Source organism: Lagenorhynchus albirostris, chromosome 1 (genome assembly GCF_949774975.1).
Source record: "Lagenorhynchus albirostris chromosome 1, mLagAlb1.1, whole genome shotgun sequence".
Lineage (NCBI taxonomy): Eukaryota > Metazoa > Chordata > Mammalia > Artiodactyla > Delphinidae > Lagenorhynchus > Lagenorhynchus albirostris.
The window spans coordinates 8,724,336-8,742,852 of NC_083095.1; the positions used below are offsets into that span (position 1 = coordinate 8,724,336).

An 18,517-nucleotide genomic window follows, 5' to 3' on the forward strand; every position below is an offset into this window, starting at 1 on the left:
AGCATGGGCAGGGCCTAGGATGCCCAGAGCACACAGGGAGGGACTGAGCACATCAAAGTGAGCTGGGACAGCCAAGGGCGAGGAGATGGAGGGTCTTGGAGGGCAGTGAAGCCAGGGAAGCTACTCGCTTTGTCTTTTATTCTAGGTGGGGTGGGAGGGGACCCCTGGAGCGTTCTGAGCTGAGGAGAGACAGATCTAACTTAACCTCTCAACAGATGACTCTGGCTGCAGTGTTAATCATAGATGAGGGGGCAAGGGTGAATGACCAAGAACAGTCATGAGTGTTTTGCAACGATGCAGGGCAGAGATGGTGGTGGCTTGGGTTGGAGGCCCACCAGATCTATGCGGATTGCCCGCCGTAATCAAAGGTAAAGTTGGCCAATATTCCCCGCTGACACCGTAGTGGAGCTAACATAGCAGATATCTTCCGGGCACTGATGGGGCAGGTGCTTTTCATGCCAGCTTACCCAATAAAACAGCTAACATTTATTAAATGTCTGCTATGTACCTGCCAGGCACTGCTAGCCTGAATAGAACAGGGCTCAGAGTCAGAGATGCTGGCAGGAGACTTCATTTCACACGTTATTGAGTGTCCCTTACTAAGGAGATTCCAAGGGTCAGGGAGAAGCTAAGGACACGTGTGGCTAGTGCAGTTCAGCAGAATCGAGGTGACATGAAGCAGGCAGTGACCTGAGGCTCCAGGATGAAGCAGCGTGGGCCGCCCATATGTCAGCAGCATCTTAGTTCCCTCCCTTCCCCTCCCGGCAGGGATGGAGCTCTGTGCCAGGCCAGGGGAACAAAGTGGAACAAACTATAGACCTTCCCTGTCAAAGGATTCCAACCAGCCAGGGAGAGACACACACTTTCTGGAAAGTCTCTTTCGAGCGTAGATAATAGAAAACCCAACAGAAACAGACTCAAGTGAGAAGGAATTTCAGAGTCTGACATAGCTGAAGAATCCAGGAGTATGTCTAGCTTCAGGAGATGCTTAACCAAGGCCCATAGGATATCACCAGAATGCCAGGACCCTGTGAAACAGGATGGGGAAGAATGGATCCCCAAGAGGTTATTACTGGAAGTAGAGAGATGGGCGCTGGGCAGCCACAAGCCACCCAAGAGACTCTGCAACAGCCAGATGGACGCCAAGCCGACTATGAAATGTTATCTGAGAGGAACATTGAGGATGGAGAGGTTGCTTCCAACTGGGGTGATCAGCAAGTGGTCACAGGAAAGGTGGTGAGAGTTGAAGGAGCATTTCCATAACGCCATTCGCAGCAACATGGATGGACCTAGAGATGATCATACTAAATGAAGTAAGTCAAAGAGAGAAAGACAAATACCATATGATATTGCTTACACGTGGAATGGAAAATATGACACAAATGAACTCTATCTAGGAAACAGAAATAGACTCACAGACATAGAGAACAGACTTGTGGTCGCCAAGGGGGAGGGGGAATGGAAGAGGGATGGATTGGGAGATGCAAACCATTATATACAGAATGGATAAACAACAAGGTCCTAGTGTATAACACAGGGAACTATGTTCAATATCCTGTGATAAGCCATAATGGATAAAAATATGAAAAAGAATGTATACATGTGTATAACTGAATCACCTTGCTGTACAGCAGAAATTAACACAATATTGTAACTCAACCATACTTCAATAAAATGAACTTTAAAAAAATAAAGGAGCATTTCTAAGAGGTATAACATGCAGGAAGAAAGTCATCCAAGATGGGGGCATGGCATGAGCATGATGTGGGAGTAGATCTTCGGTGTGGGGAGTAGGAAAGCGAGTGGCTGGACCATCGGGAATTTAGGAGATAAGGGAAGAAATGGGATGGGGCTGGATTGTAAAGGGCCCTTCGTGTCAGCTTGAGGAATCCAGACTTCCTTTTCTAAGCAATGCAGAGGAATTAGAGGTTTGAGGGCAGGGAGGCAATGTTTTCTGTGCTTTAGAAAGATTGCTGGGTGGCAGCACGCAGAGGGGACAGGAGAGGAGGTGACGCTGGCAGAGAGCACAGTTAGAGGAGGTTACTGTGGGTCTGAACTGGGTAGAAATCTTGGCAAGGGGGAGGGAGGTGGGTTTGATGAAACTGAGAAGTTAGACCAGATGCGATGGAGGGGCTGGTTAAGTGTGGGAGCTGTGTAGTAGGGAATTGATGGCTTATCCAGTATCCATTCTCTTCTTTCTTGCCAACAGAAGCTCAGTTTTGTTCAGGGCAGCAATGTGCCTTGTGATTGCTCGCCTTCCCAGGTGTCTGGCAGTGGGAGGTGCAAGGCAACTAGTTGTGTAACCCAGTTGTGCCAAAGCGACATAAACAGAAGTCTATCAGACAAAGCTATTGTTTCCCACATAAAAAGGAACAAGCTCAGTTGACATGAGCCTTTGCCCTGCATCATCTTTGCCTTGACATGTCCTGCCTGGAATGTAGCTGCAATGCTTGGAGGTAGAGTAGCATTTTTGTGACCATGAGGATGAGAGCTTCCAGGTAAAGATGGTAGAGCAGAAGGCTACAAGGGATCTGGGTTCCAGATGACTTCCTTAAGCAGGTGCCCCAGCCCCAGACTGCCTGCCCCGAGATGTCATGTTACACTACACAAACAGACACCTTCTTAGTTAAGCCACTGTCGTTTGAATTATGACACATACAGCTCAAGCCAATCTCAGGAGGTACAGTGGGGATGAAGGCAATGTTAGAAATGACTTTGGAAATTTGAAGAACAGGTGGAGATTGATGCCATTAGCTGAGATTGAGAACAGGTTTGGAAGGATCAGCGTGGCAAGAAAAGAGCCTGCCATCCAGAGTCAGACTGGCCGGAGGCCAAGTGGGAAATCCTTTAGCCTGCTCAGCCTCGAGTTACCCATCTGTGAAATGGGATTCTAAAGTCTAATTTATCAAGAAGACCAGAAACAACAGATCCATCATGTGAAGCATCTGATACCTGCTTTGGGTTCCCAGTAACTTATGGATTTGCTTTTGGAGTGTCAGGAAAGAGGAAGCCAGCCTTGCTGGGGATTCAAAGTAGAGAAGTTAGTACAAGAAGGGCACTGAGAACTGTGGCCTTCTTTGTGTCCCAGCCCAAAGGCCCCTCAGCTTCCCAAGGGATGAGGACGCCCCCGAACCGGTGGTGAGGCCAGCAAGGGCTCCGGAGGGGTGAGCCAGCCGGGTGGGGGGACTGCACTCCTCTTCTCATCCAGCACGAGTACATTGTGGGTGACGTACACACCAGACACAGAGATGACTAAATACGGGGTGGTCTGATGTTTGTGGGCTCATTCTAGTTACTAAATATCGTGCGGCCGTAAAAACTCCAAGGAGCAAACAAACACAGCTGACCCGTAATGTGTTTATAATGGTTGTTAAGAAGGGAGGGGACTTTTATTCAGGCACTCCGAATGGTGACTCAGTTCTCCTTCACCCCCTCCACACACAGACGGCTCACTGGAAACTGGAAGAATGTGGGCAGCAAACACCTGGGAGCCAATATCTTGCCGGACCCTGACCTCAGGGAGTCAGAAGATTCAACGGCCAGAAGGGGCATCGACGGCATCGAGGCCACTGCCCATCGGAGCTCGAGTGCCTGCCCAGTTCTCTGCCAAGCTGGTGTTCAGCTGGGTCTCGATACCTCCCGAGATGGGGACCTCACTGCCCTCAGGACGCCCGCTTCATTAAGACTCTGAGAACTCTGGGGACAGGTGGCAGGTCTTATTTGACTTGCACTCTCAGAGCCTGGTGCAATGTCAGATTCCAGAAAGGTCCATCCTGTTCTCTCCATCCAGCACCGGCCTTGACTGAGCTTTGAGCTAAGTTCTGGGGGATCTGAGACACGTGAACTCGGTCTCTGGGCTTGAGGAGCCTAGAGTCCAGAGAGGGTGGAAGGAAGTAAACAGGTGATGACAATAGAGTGTGATGGGTGCCACCATGGGCTGGAGTAGGTGTAAGGGTTGAGTGGGCACGCGGAGGGGACACTCATCAGGCACTGTGTGTGTGTGTGTGTGTGTGTGTGTGTGTGTGTGTGTGTGTGTGGTATGGTGGGGGGGCGGGAAGGCACATGGGAATGAATGGTTGAAAGACCTCAGGTCAGTAGAGATTTCTCTGATTCATACCATCTACACCAGGTCCACCGGAGCCCCCAATTCTCACCCTGGGGAAATCCAACTTTTCCCAATATTTCTTGGGGATTTAAGTTCCCATGGACACCTCTGGCCCCAAGCCCCCGATTCCACGGAATTCAGTTCATGGCTCATCTCCCTGCCCCACATCCCTCCTATGTGCGTGGAACCTGACTGGGACCCCAGCTCTTTGATTCTGCAAACTAAACAAATGATATAGAGCCAACAAGAAGTGAGCATGAGTGAGCATGCAGTGAAGATGCTCTGAAGGTCTGGGAGAAGGCGCAGGGAGTGCATCGCAGACAGACCACCTGGGAGCCCTTCCACCATCCTCACCTTGGCGCCCTCCCCTCTGCACCGCCCCAAGCCCCAGCCTGCCACAGCTCGGCGCATCCACTCCTTCTGCTTACCCACCTCCCTGCCGGTCCCCGAATCCCATGTTTTCATTGTCCCCAGAGCAGCCCAGCTCTCGGCAACCTACGGTTACCCATCCAAACCCACCCGTACTCAGCAGGACAAGAGCGCCTCTCACAGAGCAGGGTCTTTCCCCTTTAGTAGCAAGACATTTGCAAATAGTCCTCATGCTGGGGATCCCTGTGTTCCTAGCAAACTCCAACCAGTCTCCCCTGGGTCTTTGTTCTGCCCCTCAGGCTGTGAAGAACTGGTGTGTCCCCCCCTTTCCTGGGTGCAGGGCCATGCCAGCACCTGTCCTCGCTCTGTGCCGACCTGGGAAAGACGTGACTGGCCAGCCTTCCACTTCCCATCATGGACCACGAGAGCATTTGTTCCAAGTTCGTACTTTCTGATTTTCCTTGCCCTGCCCCCCGACAGGCATCCAGGGTGCGAAGAGATTTGTCTGTGCTGCCGCTGTGGTCAGGGGTTTTGAGCATAATATTGTGGCAAGAGGTGGCGTGGAAAAAAATGTATGGTCAGAGGCCATTTCTGGAGAAGCCCGGGGTTTGGGCTTTCATCTCCTTCCAGCATCCTTATGACAGGCAGTTGCTCACAACTGGGGCCGGAAAGGAGCTTGGAAGCTCTCAAGACTTCTGTCACCCTGGGAGTCTGCCCTTGGGTTCTCACAGGGGCAGAGAAAGGAATCAATTTGTCCCTAACCCTTGTCACTCATGGTATGAACCCCTGCCTGCCCCCCAGTTGTCCTGGCCTCTGGGTGTGGCCATGAGCAGAGAAGAGGGGCTGATAGAGAGAGAAAGGGAAGCAGGTGGCTGGCTGTCACCTCCGCCCTCCCTTCTCACTGTCCCTCCGGCTTTGAGGATGCACTGTCCCTTCTGCTTTTCCCCAAGGGTGGGGTGGTGATTGGAAGAGCAGGAATCAGTAACGTGGCAATTGGTCCTCCTTCCTTCCGTGTTTCCGAAGGGACCAAAGGGCCCATGATTGCCGTCTGAACGGAGAAAGGGAACAGCAGGGGTCAGGAGAGGTGGGCAGCAACCTGGCTTTCCTGCCAACTCCCCTTTCAGCTCTGAAACCGAGGATGTTGGCTCAGGCTGCGCTGTGAGGGCTGTGACTGAGTTCGAGGGGCCTCTTCAGCTAATTCCTTCCTTATTCCCGTCTCACTAGGAAATCTCCTCCACAAACCCATAGGCTCCTGAGGGGCAAAGGCTTCGCTGGGTCACCTCTGTGTCCCCAGCATCCAGCCCTGGGCCAGCCCACGACGAATGCTTCAAAGATGCAGCTGGTGAGGCCAGGAGTTACAGCCTCAGCCTGCAGTCCTGGGGCCTCTGGGTGACCTTTGCATGTTAAAAACATCCTGGAGCCTCACCTGTAAACAGAAGATGAGAACGTCCACCCAGCAGGGCTGGTGGATTAAGAACTAATGATTAAATGAGTGCATTAGTTTTCTTATTGCCGCATAAGAAATTACCCCAAAAGTGGCTTAAAACAAAACTTGCTTGTTATCTCATGGTTCTGACAGTCAGAAGTCCAGGCAGGCCCACTGGGCTCTCTGCTTCTGTTCTCATAAGGCCAGAATCAAGGTGTCAGCCAGGCCAGGTTCTTATCTGGAGGCTCCAGGGAAGGATCTGCCCCCAAACTCATTCTTGTTGTTGGCTGAAGCCAGTCCCCTGCAGCTGCAGGACCAAGGTCCCCACGTCCTTGTTGGCTATGGTCAGGGGCCATTCTTGGCTTCTAGAGGCCACCACATCCCTCAGCAAGTACCCCCTTCATCGCTAAAGAGCAGAGGTGCGTAGAGTCCTTCTTGGGCGTCTAACATCTCTGACTTCTTCTTTTGCCTCCAACTGGAGAAAACTCTCTGCTAAAGGCTCACCCGATTGGGTCAGGTCCCCACCAGATAACCTCTGCAAAGTCCCTTCACAGAAGTACCTGGGTTAGTGTTGATTGAATAACCAGGGGACGGGAATCTGGGGCCATCTCTAGAATCTTGCTAATGTCAAGTGCTTGGCAAAGTGGCTGGCACCTAGTAGGAGCTCAATGTCATCAGGGAGCTGGATGATCCAGTGACAGTGGCCCTGTCACCCACTGGGCTTGTGTGAATCGCAGAGGTGCCCCTGGGGCATGACTCAGGGCACCGAGATTACTGGAAGATGGAAAGAACAGATCCCAAGTCTTTCCTGCCTGGACGAGGCAGCTTTTTTGTGACCATGAGGAAAAGACCAAGACCCTCACAGAAACAAAGGCCCTGATATCACCTAGCCACTGAACCTGTACCGGCACCACTGAGAAATCACTAGGGGGTTGGGGGAGCAGGTTTAAATGGGGGGTGACCTGATCTACTAGAACCTCTAAAGGGGTCAGTGTGACTGCTCTGTGGAAGATGGATTTTAGGGGACAAGAACGGAATCTGAGAGACCAAGTATGAAGATATTGCTTTAGGCCTGCTGACTTAAACCAGGGTGGGTGGCAGGGAGAGGTGAGTGAACTGGTGGATTCTAGATGCTCTGCAGAGGAACCAGAGAGACATGGGGAGGCCTGTGGGAGGGAAGTTGAGGGGGGCGGAGTGTGGACCAGGTCCAGGTGGAGATGCCTCGGGAAGAGAGAGAGAAGGACTCCGGCGGGCAGACACAAGTGTAGGCCAGGTCTAAGGAGAAGAAGAGTGGGTAATACTCTCTCCACCCAGAAACAATGCCTGACAGTATTTGGTTCACTTGCTTTTAGAATTAATTTCTAATGCACTGTTCTGTATTCTTTGCCAGAGTTGTAATTATGTTATATATACAAGTGTGTGGACCCTGTTTTCCCCCACTTAACATTATATCATAAGCGCTTCTCTCGAGTTACTTCTTATAAGTGTCTTTTTTAAATAGTTGCATAATCTTCCATCAGGTAGATTTGCCATAGTTTATTTAGCTGATCCTTTTTATTAGAAAATTAGCTTGTTTCCACATTTTCAGTGTCATAAATAATACTGTGATGACACAACTTTGTACATAGCTGGTGGTTTACTTGGAGATGCAGGGCCCACTCCTCTCATGCTTGGGATCTGCCAGGCTGAGCCTTGGCCAGGCATAAACAGCCACAGATGTATTCTGTTTGGCCCATACAGGGCTGGTCTGCTTTTTTTCTTTCTTTTTTTTTTAATGGAGACTTCACATACAAATGCTATTTTCAGCTTCTTTTAAAAAATTTTTATACAAGTTTTAAAGGCTACTTTCCATTTACAGTTATTACAAAGTATTGGCTATATTCCCCATGGTGCAATACCTCCTTGAGTCTATCTTATACCGAGTAGTTTGTACCTCCCACCTCCCTCCCACTCCTATGTTGCCCCTTCCCCTTCTCCACTGGTAACCACTAGTTTGTTCTCTATATCCGTGAATCTGCTTCTTTTTTATTATATTCACTAGTTTGCTGTATTTTGTAGATTCCACATATAAGCAATATCAGATAGTATTTATCTTTATCTGACTTATTTCACTCAGCATAAGGCTCTCCAAGTCCATCTATGTTGCTGCAAATGGCAACATTTCGTTCTATTTTAAGGCTGAGTAGTGTTCCGTTGTATATAGATACATACCACGGCTTCTTTATCCATTCATCTGTTGATGGACGCTTCCATGTCTTGGCCATTGTAAATAATGTTTACAGCTTCTTTTGAAGAGTCAGAAGATTAGGTGATCCTGGGCTCGCATTCCTGCATGTCACCCTCTGCTGAAGCCCTTTAGGTGGGGTAGGATGCTCTCTTTAATCCCAGCCTCCACTGCTCTCCACTGTAGCCTTCACATGGAGGCCATATGACAGTAGTCATTTACCACTGCACTTACGCTGATTTTTTTTTCTTAACAAGAAGAGTGAGATATTTCTCACCTCTATATGTACTTCTTTCAAAAATGGGAAATATTGACTATAGTTCCCTATGCTAAAAAGTAGGTCCTTGTCGGTTATCTATTTTATATATAGTAGTGTGTATATTTTAATCCCAAACTCCTATTTAATATCTTGTAATAACCTATAATGGAAGACAATGTAAAAAAAAGAACATATATATATATATATATATATATGTATGACTGAATCTCTTTGCTGTACATCTGAAACTAACACAACATTGTAAATCAACTACATTTCAACAAATTTTTCTTTTTTTAAAGTGGGAAATAAAGGATAGACTGAGAGGGTTTGGGGTTTCATAAAACACAGGAGAGAAACTTTTTCTTGGTGGAATTAAAGAATATTCCTGATACTTAATATGCAAATCAAGTATATCTTTGTAGAAAAAAATGCCATGAACGAAGACATGTCACGGAAGTTTGAGACAAGAATGATAGGCTCCCATACCTGGGCCTGCTTCACCAATTACAATTCTCTGCTAAGCTCCTGGTCAGTTTCTGTGTCCAACCCCTTCTATGGGATGCTGTACCAGTCAGGAGGCTCTGGACAGCAAATAAAAGATATCTGAGGCAAAGAGGCTTAAACGATGAGGAAATGTATGTCTCACGTCTAGGCAGAGTGGGCTTCAGGCAAAGTTCTATCAATGTTTGATGCTCTCGTCAGGGACCCAGATTCTCTCCAGTCTCTTTACTCAGTCACCCTGAAGCTGGTCCGTGGCCTGATTGCAATACGGTGGCCAGTGACAACAGGGTAATGTGCTTCCTTACACCCACCAGGAGAAGACAGGGAAACCCTTTTTTTTTTTCCTTTTCAGTTTACTGCAGCACTTTTATTTCCTCACAATGACACATTGCTGGGGCCTGATGTTCTCACACGACAGTAGAAAACCAAAATCTGTTGCATCTCTTAAAGAATTGAGAACTGCATACAAAAACCTTACATAAATTAAAAGAATGAATAAATTTACAGTTGTGAATGCAAACCGCTTTCCAACTCAAGGCAAGTGACAACCCTCGGTGCCCTGGAGGGCAAACTTCGGTAAGAAAGGAAAGCAGGTAGAACTTGTTGCTGATTTTGACCTTGTATTCAGGTTAACTCCTCCCTTCGTACATGTTTAATACCCTGTGCATATCTTCGATTGAAACCCCTATTTACACGCGGCTCCGTCACTTCATGGCTGTGGTGAGAACACGTTTATGGAAGAGAAGTCCAATGGCTTGATGAGAATCTGGGAGACCACGAGTGTCTCAATCTGTGCAGGGTATTAATGTGTCAGAGCTGCATATTCCAGGATTTCTCCAGAGGCTGGCAGGAGTCCTGAACCAGCTGTCATTTCTCTCTTGCTGGTAGTCTTATAGGGTTGGGAAGGTCCGAGTCTTAGGACCTGCTTTCCTTTCAGACAGGGAGACCTTTTAACCAAACTTCTGAATCTTTCCCTTCAGTCTGATCAGGGCAACTTAGGACACATGGCCGCCCCTGGACAGATAATAGGCACGGGGGTAGGGGCTGAGGGGAGCAGTGCTGTGGACTGATGGGCTAGATTCATCACAGCTGTGGATGTATCTGGGGCGTCCCCCTCAGGCCCACCACAAGCCCCTCCTTTAGCCCTCCTGACTCAGCTCATCCTCATTCTTCGCTGTGCTTTATATCTGCAAGGGCTCCGACTCAGCCCTTCTTGAGTGAGGTCCCATGTCAAACCCCAGCAGAAGCCAGCTGGCCCCAAACCAGGCAATCAGCGTCGCCCCTGTCGCCTATATCCCTCCTGCTGGAGAGGAGACAGGCTGCTCCTTTCTCAACACTACCCTTCATTTCACTCTTCGGTTTGGGACTTCAGTGATTTCATAACAACTCCAGATTTCAAAAATCGAATTATTTTTTCTAGCCTCCACACCACCCTAGGAGATTGGATGATTGGGACAGCACCGCAGTGGTTTGTGGGACAGAGACGTTTCAGTAAACAGGGGTAGAGGTTATTTTTCCCATCAAGCTCCTGATTTCCTCACTGCAGAAATACAACCTGTATTGTATGAAATACAACCTACATGCAAATACAACCTGTAATTGCCAGTCAGGGTCTCCTCGGGGAGCCAGTTGTAAGGGGCTGCGGGAGCGCGGCTTCCCTTGTTTCCAGGTTCCATGCCTCGTGCAATTGATTTTGGGGGCTGGGGAGGTTTTCCAGCTAATGAACCTGTCACATAGCTCTCAGCTAATCTGACACCACATCCTGGGGCAGTGGCAGCTACAATCCAGGAAGCCCAAGCCCCTAAAGTGATAAGTTTTGCAGCTGCCTTCCCGATGTTAATGTAATTGCGCCTCTGCTACCATTACTCTGGATGGGAGATTAGTCTAGGGGGATCTCTCCAAATGCACATTAGGCCCACAGCCAGGGTTGCATTCTCATCTGCATGTGGACCCCTTGCAAAGATACTCATTTAAGCTTAACAGAGGGTGAAATCACAGAATACTGGAAGCGGGGGAAAGTGGTAACTGGGGGGTCTGCAAGTCAAATTCTTGTAGAACTTGCATTACGGTCACTTGGGGTGCTGGTCAAAAGGGACGATTCTTGGGCGTCAATACCACATTCCCCCCAAAGACATGAGTCAATGACCCAGAATCTCACGCCAGTCTTCCGCCAGCCACACCCCTCCCACACGCACAAGAGCTCTTATTTAGAGACGAGAGGGTCACAGTAGGAGTTTACGGCACAGTCATAAAAAGTCTGGGTCTCCACATCCCTACACAACTCTAGCCAGCTGGGAACTGGGAGCTTAATATGCTAATATTGCATCCGTACCCTTCTACTTATGGGGCTGCTTTGTGGAGTGGTACAGATGGTGCCCTGCCCAAGGGGGTCTAGTCAAAGGGGTGAGCGGACTTCTCCTTCTATTCCCCAAGCCATGCCCTCTGGCCTGGGCCCACTGCTGGAAGAAGCTCTGTCTTTTTTTTTTTTTTTTTTTTTTTACAATGTGTGTTAGAGTCAAGTATACAGTAAAGTGATTCTGTTATACATATATATATATATTCTTTTTCAGATTCTTTTCCATTATAGTTACTACAAGATATTGAATATGGTTTCCTGTACTATACAGTAGGTCCTTGTTGTTGTTTATCTATTATATATATATATAGTGTATATCTATTAATCCCAAACTCCTAATTTATCCCTCCTCCTCTCCCCTTTCCCCTTTGGCAAACATAAATTTTCTATGTCTGTGAGTCTGTTTTTATTTTGTAAATAAGTTCGTTTGTATCATTTTTATTAGTTTCCACCTGACAGTGATATCCTACGATATTTATCTTTCTCTGTCTGACTTACTTATCATGATAATCTCTAGGTCCATCTATGCAAATGGTATTATTTCATTCTTTTTATGGCTGAGTAATATTCCATTGTATATATATACCACATCTTCTTTATCCATTCGTCTGCTGATGGACATTTAGGTTGCTTTCATATCTTGGCTTGTAAATAGTGCTGCTATGAACATTGGGGTGCATGTATCTTTTTGAACTAGAGTTTTCATCTTTTCTGGCTATATGCCCAGGAATGGAATTGCTGGATCATATGGTAACTCTATTTTTAGTTTTTTAAGAAACCTCTGTAATGTTCTCCACAGTAGCTGCGCCAATTTATATTCCCACCAATATCGTAGGAGGGTTCCCTTTTCTCCACACCCTCTTCCAGAAGCTCTTTTTTTCATACTTCTTTTCTCCCCCTATTTTTACCATTCAGTTCTTATATTCTATATTCAAATTTATTGTTTTATTTTTATATTGTTTAGGCACACTATGTATGCAGTTCTTTTTGAATTTAGATAAAACTTAGACAGTGAAGTGTGCAGATCTTAAATGTCCAGTGTGATGGGTTTTGACAAATGTTAATGCCCATGGAACCAACTCCCAATCAAGAAAATACATATGTCCATTTCCACAGAAAATTCCCTCATGGCCCCTGCTAGTCAATCTCTGCTTCCCAAAGGTGACCACTGTTTGGATTTATATCACCACAGAACACAATTGTTTGGCCTGTTCACAACTTCTTATAAAAGGAATCCCATGTGGTCTTTTGTGCGTGGCTTCTTTTGTTCAGTATAACGTCTATGAGAATTGCACACATTGTTGTCTGTATTGGTGTCATTTTCTATTGCTGTGCTGCATTCCCTTGTTAGAATATTAAACTATTTATCCACTCACCTGTTGAGAGACATTTGATTTGTTTCCAATGTGGGGATATTTTAAATAAACCTACTGTAAATATTCTTGTATAGGAGTTTTTGTGGGCATATACTTTTATTCTTTTCCTTGGGTAAATATCTAGGGGCAGAATTCTTGGTCATTCCATAGAAGTTGAACTTTATAAGAAACTGTATGAGTGTATACAGTGGTAGTTTATACCGTATGAGTGTATAAAGTATAAGTGTAAGCTCTATAAGAAGATGAGAGTTTCAGGTGTTCTATCTGCTCACCAACATTCGCCATTATTAGATTTTTAAGCTTTTAGCTTCTCAGGTGGTATGAAGTGGTGTCTCACTGTGGTTTTCATCTCATTTTCCTTGGGACTAATAACGTTGAAGACTTTGTCATGTGCTTATTGCTGTTTGTATATCTTGTTTTGTGAAATGTCTCTTTAAACCTTTTGCTCAATTTTTATTGTGTTGTTTGTCTTTTCGTAATTGAGGTGCAGGAGTTAAAAAATATGTCCTGGATACGAGCTGTTCTTCAGATATACGTTTCATAGGTATTTTCTCCCAGTCTTTGGCTTACTTATTCATTTTCTAAAATATAATACCTTTTGACCAGCAGATGGCTTTGATTTTGGTCAAGTCTAACTTTTCAAAAAATTTTTAGTGCTTATTGCTTTCTCTGTCCCGTGTAGGAAACTTTTCCCTTCCACAAACCATGAAGATATTTTCCTATATTTGTTTTTAGAATTTTTATTTCAGCCTTTATGTTTAGGCATACGATTCATCCTAAATTAATTTTGCTTAATGATCTCGGTTCATGTTTACCCCATGTCATTATATGTTCTACAATTTACTGAAAAGACTTTTCTTTCCCCATTGGTTTGCTTTGGCACCTTATAAAAAATCAAATAACCTACCTAAGTGAGAATTTTTTTCTGGGCTCTTTATTCTGTTCCACTGATCTATTTGTTGATCTTTATATCAGTACCATATTGTCTTGATAAATGTAACTTTATGGTTAGTCTCAAGGTCTGAAGTTAGAAAGTGTTAAGTCCTTCAACCTTTTTGTTTCTTTTTAGAATTGCTTTGTATATTCTAGGTTCTTATCTTTCCATCCAAATTTCAGAAGTATACTGTCAATTTCTGGAATTAAAAAAAAAAAGACTGCTAGTAGTTAATTTGATTGGGATTGCATTAAATCCATACATCAATTAAAAGGGAATTGACATCTATAAAACATTCAGTCTTGAATCCATGAACATAGCATAGCTCTCTGTTTATTTATATCTTTATTTCTCTCAACATTGTTTTCCAGTTATCAGTATATAGGTCCTGCATATATTTTTCACATTTATTCCCAGGTATTTAACAGTTTTTGATATTGTAAATGCCATTGCTATTTAAAATTTAAATTTCAAATTGTTTTGCTGCTAACATATAAATATGATTGATTTTTATATATTAACCTAGTATTTTATGACCTTGCAAAATTCACTTATTAATTTAATAGTTATTTTGTAGCTTTTAAAGCATTTTATATGTAAACAATTATGTCACCTGCAAGAGTTTTATGCCTTCATTTCCTACCTTTATGGCTTTGATTTTTGTTGTCTATTTCCTGGCTAAAACCTAGTACAATATTGAATAGAAGTGATGAGAGCATGTATCCTTGCCTTGTTCCTGGTATTAAGGGAAAAGCATTACATAATTCATCATTAAGTATAATTCTAGCTGTAGCTTTTCCATAAATGCCCTTTCCTTCAATTTCTGTTTTTCCAAGACTTTTATTATAAATGAGTGTTGAATTTTCACAAATGTAATTTTTTGTATCTATAAAAATTATCACGTGTTTTCCCTCTTTGTCTTTTTTTTTTTTTTTTGCGGTACGCGGGTCTCTCACCGTTGTGGCCTCTCCCGTTGCGGAGCACAGGCTCCGGACGCGCAGGCTCAGCGGCCATGGCTCACGGGCCCAGCCGATCTGCGGCATGTGGGATCTTCCCGGACCGGGGCACGAACCCGTGTCCCCTGCATCGGCAGGCGGACTCTCGACCACTGTGCCACCAGGGAAGCCCTTTCCCTCTTTGTCTTAATATGACAACTTACATTGTTTGATTCTCAAAGCATCAGCCAAGTTTGCATTCCTGCAATGAAACCCATTTAGTCATGATGCATTATTCCTTTTATTTAGTACTGGATTTTGTATGATAGTATTTTGTTAAGATTTTTCATGTTTATATTCATGAGGTGTATTTAATCTGTAATTTCTTTTTTATGTAATGTCTTTGTCAAGTTGTGGCTATAGGGTTATGCTGGCTGATTATTTCTGCAAAATAACCCTTCTTTCATCCTTGATATTAATAGTTTATTTATTTTTATTTTTTAACATCTTTATTGGAGTATAATTGCTTTACAGTGGTGTGTTAGTTTCCACTTTATAACAAAGTGAATCAGTTATACATATACATATGTCCCCATATCTCTTCCCTCTTGCGTCTCCCTCCCTCCCACCCTCCCTATCCCACCCCTCTAGGCGGTCACAAACCACTGAGCTGATCTCCCTGTGCTATGCCACTGCTTCCCACTAGCTATCTGTTTTACGTTTGGTAGTGTATATATGTCCATGCCACTCTCTCACTTTGTCCCAGCTTACCTTTCCCCACCTCCATATCCTCAAGTCCATTCTCTAGTAGGTCTGCATCTTTTTTCCCGTCTTGCCCCTAGGTTCTTCATGACCATTTTGTTGTTGTTGTTGTTTGTTTTTTTTTTGTTTTTTAGATTCCATATATATGTGTTAGCATACGGTATTTGTTTTTCTCTTTCTGACTTACTTCACTCTGTATGGCAGATTCTAGGTCCATCCACCTCACTACAAATAACTCAGTTTTGTTTCTTTTTATGGCTGAGTAATATTCCATTGTATATATGTGCCACATCTTCTTTATCCATTCATCTGTCAATCGACACGTAGGTTGCTTCCATGTCCTGGCTATTGTAAATAGTGATGCAATGAACATTGTGGTACACGTATCTTTTTGAATTATGGTTTTCTCAGGGTATATGCCCAGTAGTGGGATTGCTGGGTCATAGGGTAGTTCTATTTGTAATTTTTTAAGGAGCCTCCTTACTGTTCTCCACAGTGGCTGTATCAATTTACATTCCCACCAACAGTGCAGGAGGGTTCCCTTTTCTCCACACCCTCTCCAGCATTTATTGTTTGTAGATTTCTTGATGATGGCCATTCTGGCGGGTGTGAGGCGATACCTCACTGTGGTTTTGATTTACATTTCTCTAATGACTAGTGATGTTGAGCATCTTTTCATGTATTTGTTGCCCATCTGTAAGTCTTCTTTGGAGAAATGTCTGTTTAGGTCTTCTGTCCATTTCTGGATTGGGTGTTTGTTTTTGTGATATTGAGCAGCATGTGCTGCTTGTATATTTTGGAGATTAATCCTTTGTCAGTTGCTTCATTTTCAAATATTTTCTCCCATTCTGAGGGTTGTCTTTTCGTTTTGTTTATCAGCTGTTGAGGGAAGGATATTGTAAGCAGCCCTTTGCAGGAAACCCCTTTTCTTGACAATTTAAGTAAAGCTACGCTGTAACTAACTTTTAAACCACGTGCCTCTATGCTCTACTCATCTTGGGCCCTAACACACCTTTCAAATCTTTTTTTTTCTTTTCTTCTTTTTTTAAGTTTATTTTTTATTGAAGTATAGTTGAATTACAATATCGTGTTAATTACTGCTGTACGGCAAAGTGACTCAGTTATACATATACATACATTCTTTTTCATATTCTTTTCTGTTATGGTTTATCACAGGATACTGAATACAGTTCCCTGTGCTATACAGTAGGACCTTGTTGTCTACACCTTTCAAATCTTTTTTTTTTTTTTTTTTTGCGGTATGTGGGCCTCTCACTGTTGTGGTCTCTCCCCTTGCGGAGCACAGGCTCCGGACGTGCAGGCTCAGCGGCCATGGCTCACGGGCCCAGCCGCTCCGCGGCATGTGGGATCTTCCCGGACCGGGGCCTGAACCAGTGTCGCCTGCATCGGCAGGCAGATTCTCAACCACTGTGCCACCTGGGAAGCCCCTTTTCAAATCTTTTGATCACACAGTACCTTGCCTAACCTGTTGGTTTTTTCCATAGATCAAAGAAGTAGAAATGCAGAGCGAGTAATTAACAGATGACCAGATCTCTTCCCTAGCTTCCTCTTCAGTAATCTCATGAACAAACTGTGTGAACTAACTGTGTAAACAAGATAGCATCCAAAGAAGTCGAGGAGTCTGCACACAGTGGGGGGATGGCTATGAGTCTCATCTCCATCTCAATGAAATTACTTCCCCCTTTCCTTTTAAAACTTTCATGGCCGAACAGAATCTTGGGAGTCGGTTTTCAGGGAAACGGAGTCCACCTTCTCCCGGCTTTCTGATTAAAAGCAGTGTTTTCTTTTCTACCAAAACCTGCCTCTCGAGTATTGATTTTCGAGTGGCGAGCAAAAGACCTAAGTTTGGTAACAGATTTTTCGCCTTTTTTAGATTACAGCCAGAGTTCCCTTCCCAAAACATGCTTTAAATCACAATACCCTTCTATTCAAAAACTGGCAAAGGGTGCCCAGAGTGTGCAGCTAGGCCAAACCCAATAGCATGGCTTTCCAGGCCCTCCAGGCTCCATCCCTGCTTGCTTCTCCAGCCTCACCTTTCACCTTGCAGCGTGATCAGGGTGTTCATGAAGGGTCTTGTGCATGAATGAACATGCGGAGGAGCATGGCAGGTGTCAGAGAGCAGAACTTACTCTCTCAGGCTTCCCTGGGGCGTGACAAGCCACACCTCAGCCATCCCAAGAGCTTCAGTTGTGTTGGCCCTTTGAAAGCACCTCACTGTAACAGCAGCTTAAGAGCATCACTTAGCAACTGGTAGTTTTCAACAGGTGAAAACATGCTCATGGTGTGTGTCAGCCTTTGGTTTCCGGTTATTTGCCAAGCTGAAATAGGCAGTGAAAAGGAAGCAATGTAACACCATGATATCCCATAGAACATGGGCTACTCTCCAGTTTCTGAAGAGGAATTTGAGATTTTCTTTATACAAGTGATACAAGTTGCAGAACAGGTGAGTGGATACAGGAGAGGCCTCTTTGAAGACCAGTAAAGTGGCCGTCAACAGTTAAGTAGAGTTGATTTCTTCTGGCATTGCCAAACTTTGGAGTTTCTCCTGTAGGGCCTCCAGACTCCAGCCCTTGGACACTTGTTCCGGCAGCTCCTTCAGTGGAGGATGCCCTGTCCCTTCTTCCTCACCTTTTGGAATTGAGCTCATCAGTCAAAGCCCTGCTTCAATGCCTCCTCCTCCGTAAAGCCTTCCTTGATTTTCTTCTCAGAGTTGCTTCCCCTGCCCCAGGAGAGTTTGCTCATATCCTATTTTAGTGTAAAGTAATGGAAGTAAACAGAGGCTTGGATACAGACTCAAGTTTTTGTCCGGGGTCTGCCACATGTTCGCTTTAAGATGCTGGCCCAATTACCTAACATTTCTAAGCCTCTGTTTTTCTCATCTGTAAAGTGAATAATTGGAACTTCCTCATAAGTTGTTGTAGGATTAAATGAGGTTATACCTGTAAAGTACCGCAGCACTAACATGTAACAGGCACTCAGCTTATGTGAGGTATGTTGATGATAGGGTGACGATGATCTTGATTATTTGGTTGATTCTGTCTTGAATTACAGGTTCTTTTCACCTGTCTCCTCTACTGAACTATAACCTCCTAGAAGAAGGAAATTTTGTTTTGTTTTCTGTATCTCAAACATCTATTGTACCCCTAGACCCTAGTAAGCACTCAGCAAATGTCTTTTTAAAATGCAAAATGAGATGAAGCAGACCCTAAAACTGAAACATGAAAACACATTTCTATCTCAATATTT

At 44.8% G+C, this 18,517-nt stretch overlaps 1 long non-coding RNA gene across 2 annotated transcripts in view; it reads left to right on the forward strand.

Annotated features, from left to right (window-relative positions):
* Positions 1-17,042, forward strand: part of LOC132528695 (uncharacterized) — a 61,728-nt gene extending 44,686 nt beyond the window's left edge. For both annotated transcript variants that reach the window (XR_009543277.1, XR_009543280.1), the window contains one exon: positions 16,756-17,042. This is a non-coding gene — a long non-coding RNA (uncharacterized LOC132528695). The remainder of the gene's footprint in view (positions 1-16,755) is intronic.
* Positions 17,043-18,517: the final 1,475 nt, after the last annotated feature.